General features: G+C 46.1%; 1 protein-coding gene across 1 annotated transcript in view; it reads left to right on the top strand.

The window, feature by feature from the left end:
* The first annotated feature begins 5,792 nt into the window (after positions 1-5,792).
* The window catches only part of RALBP1 (ralA binding protein 1), a 45,491-nt gene continuing 45,283 nt past the window's right edge, over positions 5,793-6,000 (top strand). The window contains exon 1 of the mRNA XM_081252228.1: positions 5,793-5,903. The gene's annotated coding sequence lies outside the window, so the exon portion shown is untranslated. The remainder of the gene's footprint in view (positions 5,904-6,000) is intronic.

Raw genomic sequence — 6,000 nt, 5'->3', positions numbered from 1 at the left:
GTAGTTGTGGCTCATGGGTTCTAGAGCGCAGTCTCCATAGTCGTGGCTCACGGGCTTAGTTGCTCCACAGCATGTGGGATCTTCCCGGACCAGGGATCAAACCCATGTCCACTGCATTGGCAGGCGGATTCTCAACCACTGCGCCAACAAACATACTTTTAAAATTAGAAGGTGGCTGTCTGTGCTCTTTCTGTTGCTGCTGCTGCTGATTTAGATGATGGTGATGATCTAAATGGTGATGATTTAGAATTAGGAGGCAGGTGATGAAAATGATCTGCAGAGAGACTGGTAGGGCCTCCTACCTGGACTGGATGTGTGGTGACCTGTCCAGAAGGAGCATTGCTATTAACTAGGCTGTGTCCTGGGGGTGGACGGGGTCCCCTAATATCACTTGGCCTCAGCTTCTACATCTCTGCAAAGGAGGTGGGGAAAGTTGTGGAAAATCCCCAAATTCATCCTTTTGAAACTACTTCCATTTTGTTTTAGGTTTCCACAGCACAAACCTGTCAAACCTTCGACGACGTTTTAATGATGTTAAATGGCCTTCCCTTCCCTTTTATTCCTTATTCTCTTTTCTGAAAGAATCAAAGCCAGACTTAAAATGTTTAGAATGTCAGTTTTACCCAGTTCAACGCTTTTACAAGTGTTGCCAAGAAAGAAATTCCCAGATGCAAACATGTCAAAATGATCTTTGTGAAAGGGGGAACAAAAGCATATTTCAAATGTTGGTGATCAGCAATATTCTTGAAATATAATTATAGCCTTTGAAATCACGTGTCTTAAAATTAATTGTCCCAAGATCACGGTTGGCCTTTTCTATCACAGAACTTTCAAACAACCTCAAATGTAATGCTAACTGGTGGTTTGTTTTTCATAAGAACGGCACAGAATCTCCTTCCTAATTAGCTGGTGTAAGTTACTAAAATGGACAACACGACGAATGTGGGTGGGGTCAGGCAGGGCCGGAGCGGATGTGCATCTGAGGTCCCGCCTCTGGCTTGGAGCTTCTCCAGGGCAGCTCTGCCCGCTCCCCCCATCCGCCCATCCCCCCACCCCCGCACCTCAGCTTTCATTGCTCTAACAACTGCTGAGACACCAGGGGAGACCCACGAGCAGGAAATGCAGACTCGAGGTCTGAATCTTCCTCAAGTTAGTGCAGAGGGGATTTCTCCAAGTGTAGTTCTCTTGACAAAAAATACCGACGTCATTTTTAAATTGTAAAATTGTATTTCCAGATTCTCACCCACGTGGGGGTAACAAAGGACCCACGTGACTGGCTCAGCCCATGGAGTCTGAGATGGAGGAACTGACTGGGGGAAGAGGGAGACCTGAAAATTCTAGAGCACCTCCCACTCCTGGCTGAGTCCTGGATGACGTCACAGCAGCGACTTAAACCAGATTCATTGCCGCAGGGCAGTGCTTCCCAACTGAGGGTTGCAGGGGTTCAGTCTGTTAGAAGATAGTTGCGGTGAGCGGGGGCTACTCTTCATTGCGGTGCTTGAGCTTCTCATTGCGGTGGCTTCTCTTGTTGCGGAGCACAGGCTCTAGGCGCGCGGGCTTCAGTAGTTGTGGTGCGCAGGCTCAGTAGTTGTGGCTCGCGGGCTCTAGAGCACAGGCTCAGTAGTTGTGGCGCACAGGCTTAGTTGCTCCATGGCATGTGGGATCTTCCCGGACCAAGGCTTGAATCCGTGTCACCTGCATTGGCAGGCAGATTCTTAATCACTGCGCCACCAGGGAAGTCCCGATATTTGACCTTCTGATTTACTTAGTATGATAATCTCTAGGTCCATTCATGTAGCTGCAAATGGCATTATTTCATTCTTTTTTATGGCTGAGTAGTATTCCACTGTATATATATACCACATCTTCTTTATCCATTCATCTGTTGATGGACATTTAGGTTGTTTCCATGTCTTGGCTATTGTAAATAGTGCTGCTGTGAAATAGGGGTGCATGTATCTTTTTGAATTATAGTTTTGTCTAGATGTATGCCCAGGAGTGGGATTGGTAGATCATATGGCAACTCTATTTTTAGTTTTTTAAGGAACCTCCATACTGTTTTCCATAGTGGCTGCACCAATTTACATTCCCACCAATGGTGTAGGAGGGTTCCCTTTTCTCCACATCCTCTCCAGCATTTATTGTTTTTAGGTTTTTTGATGATGGCGTGAGGTGATACCTCATTGTGGTTTTGATTTGCATTGCTCTAATGATTAGTGATGTTGAGCATCTTTTCATGTGTTTGTTGGCAACCTGTATATCTTCTTTGGAGAAATGTCTGTTTAGGTCTTCTGCCCATTTTTGGTTTGGGTTGCTTGTTTCTTTAATATTGAGGCTCAGTAGTTGTGGCACATGGGCTTAGTTGCTCTGCAGCATGTGGGATCTTCCTGGAGCAGGGCTCAAACCTGTGTACCCTGCACTGGCAGGTGGATTCTTAACCACTGTGCCACCAGGAAAGTCCCTCTATTTTCTTTTTTTTTAAACTCATTGATTTCTATTCTGATCTTTACTATTTCCTTACTTCTACTTAATTTAGGTTTGATTCACTCCTCTTCTGCTACCTTCTTGAGCAAGCTTTGTGGGAATGTAAGTTGGAAGCTTAGATTATTGTCTTCCTTCTAGTGTAAGTTTTTAAAATACTAATTTTCTTCTAAGCACGGCTTTAGCTGTCTCCCTTAAATCTGACATTTTTCTTTTCATTCAGTTTTAGATATTTTCTAATTTTCCCTGTGATTTTTTCTTTGGCCCATCGGTTATTTAAAAATGTGTTGGGCTTCCCTGGTGGCGCAGTGGTTGGGAGTCCGCCTGCCGATGCGGGGGACGCAGGTTCGTGCCCCGGTCCGGGAGGATCCCGCGTGCCGCGGAGCGGCTGGGCCCGTGAGCCATGGCCGCTGAGCCTGTGCGTCCGGAGCCTGCGCTCCGCAGGGGGAGAGGCCACAACAGTGAGAGGCCCGCATAACGCAAAAAAAAAAAAAAAAAAAAAAAGTGTTAATTTCCAAATATTTGGGGATTTCTCAGATTTCTTTCTGTCATTGATGTCTAATTTAATTCCATTGTAGAAGGAGACATTTTGTATGTTCTCAATCCTTTTAAAATTTTTAGACACTTGTTTTGTCGCCTACCACATGATCTATTCTGGACAATGTTTCATTTGTGCTTGAAAAGAATGTGTATTCTGATGTTGTTGGATGGTTTTCTATAGTTGTCAAATATTTCAAGTTGGTTGCTAGTGTAATTCAGGTTTCCTATACCCTTGTTGACTTTGTCTTGTTCTATCAATTGCTAAGAGGAATTTTAAATCTCCAACTGCAACTGAATTGTCATTTTCTCCTTCTATTCTCATGATTTGTTTTACGTGTGTTAGAAATTCTTTCTTTTAAAAGGCTATATAATATTGCATTGTATGTATATAGCACGTTTTATTTACCCAATCATCCATCAATGGATACTTGGGTTGCTTCCACCGTTAGGCTATTGCAAATAATGCTGCTATAAACGTGGATGTACAAATATCTCTTTGAGTCTCTGATTTCAGTTGAGTATATACTCAGAAGGGGAATTGCTGGAGCAAATGGTAATTCTGTGTTTAATATTTTGAGGAACCACCATGCTGTCTTCCATAGCAGATGCACTATTATAATATTCCCTTCAGCTGTCAAAGCCATGGTGTTTGACCTCCCACCACAAATCGAGTCCACCCCCTCCAGCAGCAAAGCTACTAGTTTTCTTGGCTAGCCTCACCTACACTAGTTAAAACTACACTAGTAAAACTATAGTTCTGGGGCAACAGGGCAGGAAAGAAGCAGCCTCAGGCAAGAAGTTCACAGACATCTACAGTTCCTACTAGAATTTTTAGCAGTTTTCAAGAATAGATGTTTCTCAAATTGTGTTTGATTTCCAATGCCGTGAAACAATCGGTTGTGTTTGACAATTTTGTCCAATTTTATTTATACTTGCTTTGTGTGCAGAGGAATTGTTGACTGTGTCATATAACCAGAGCTGAAAGTCTTTTTCACAGTTTCTCTTTAAGTAGGAACCTATATTAGTCAGCACCTTTCAACATTTAGTAAAAGAAATCCAACTGAGTTACTTATGACTTTTAGAATTTTGAGACACAGAAAACCCCCCAGTACAAACTTGTTTAAACAATACAGGAAATTTATGGCTCACAATTCTAAACAGTCTATAGGATCGTCTACAGGACAGGTCAGAAAGGTGAGGTTTGACAGTGCAGCTCTAATGATGCAACAAACGTAAGGTTCTTCTTCTTAGTGCACATTTGACAGTACTAACTTCATCTTCAGCCTCTTTTGGTGCCTTTCTCCTAAACCCTGTCCCTTCAGGCTTTCTTCCTGTAGGAGCAAAACAGTTGCCACCTTTCCAGACCTCATAAATTTACACCATACCAGAAAAGCAAGGATGCTGCAGTTTACTAGAAGCCCCAACCCAAGTCTCAGTGGGTCTCACTGGTTCTGATTGGGTTACAGGACCATCCCGGAAAGGCTCAGCCACCAGAGGAAAGGATTATGCTGCATGGCTTAAATGGGAGGAATGAATCTCAGGAGACAACCAACAAATTTGTGTTAGGCAACACAAATTAGTCCTAAATAATAAATAATTGCATTGGTTCACCCAGCTAGGTTCACATCCTCAAAGCACTTTAAAAGAGCTATACAAACCATGGCCTCTGAGGCTGAAGCCAGTCTTCATGCTGCCAACTCCCGGATTCTCTCCCCCTCCTTTCCCCAACCCCACACTCCCGTTTTGGCCTCATTCATTGCTGCTGCAGAAAGCCCTCTTTACGTTGTGAATAACATGGCCATCAGCAGTTACCACAGTAAGACGCTATCTTCTCTCCCTTTTCTGTGTCCATGTAGCAATTTCCAGCAAGGGCTCAATAGTGCCCGACATGGGTCAGTGCCCATCCCTTGGCCCAATCATTGTTGCCAGAGGCAGAGTATTGTACCTGGCAAGGTAACATGCCCATCCCAGTGGTGAGAGGACACCGTTCTGTTTGTTGCCAGAGGGGCAATAAGAAAGCTTTTCAAAAAGTCAAAAAACAATGGCTACCACACACAGACCATCTTGGTATCTAATTGTGGGCTCTTCTTGAATGTTAGGCGGAGGGGGCTGAACTTGACTAAGAAATGCAGGGTACAAGGGAGAGACCTATTGTCAGACTGGACGCAGGCTGCTTTGGGAGGAACAGGGCAGGATGGAGTAGAGGTCAGTCTAAACATGAAGTTGTAAAGAGAGTATCGCACGCAGGAATGGAAGTGATTGGGAAGGCCCATCCATCCCCAATCTTATCATCCTCCTAATAAAACTGCCAAACTTTATAAGACAAGAACACGTAAAAAGATCCCTGATTTCCAGCCATGAATTAGCAGGAAAATTCTTGAAGCCTTTGCGAAGGGTTTCCGGAGGAAATGCGGTCATTTCCATCTTACTCTAGATCCAGTTCTGTCTGCAAGCTAACCGTGCAGAGGGCGGCTCTGATTCAGGACCTCCTCGGTACATGGTGGGGGCCCCGCTGCGCCGCAAGGACCGAGGGAGGTCCTCGTCGACACCCATTTTAGGAATGCTGAGGCCAGTCCTGATACGGAGTTCTAGACAAATTTCTCCTCGGAAGCCCACGGCACTTCCTGCATCCGAACCCCCAGCAAAAGTCCCCACCCCAAGCCAGACTCCCCTCCCAGCCCGGGCCGGGGAGAGCCCCACCCAGCGGCGGCTGGGCCGGCCTCCGGGCCGGTTTAACTGGTTAGGGCTGAAGCCCGCGGTGCAGAAGGTCTGCGCCTCCGTAGCTGGGGAACAGGCTGCCCGGAGCGTGGGCAAGACAGCGTCTGCCCTTCTCCGGACCTCGGCCGGCTCTGCCCGCAACCGTCCTCACGGAGTTCGCGCGGGTAAGCGCGCGTCCTCCCGCCCCCGACCACCAGGAACTGCGCAGGCGCTGGCGGAGCTCTGGCGCGGCGCGTTCTCCCGCGCGCTCCCGGGTCTCCC

Source organism: Mesoplodon bidens (assembly GCF_964165515.1).
Source record: "Mesoplodon bidens genome assembly, chromosome: 13".
NCBI lineage: Eukaryota > Metazoa > Chordata > Mammalia > Artiodactyla > Ziphiidae > Mesoplodon > Mesoplodon bidens.
Note: the sequence above shows the minus strand (reverse complement) of the source record. Positions and strands in the feature narration are given on the sequence as shown.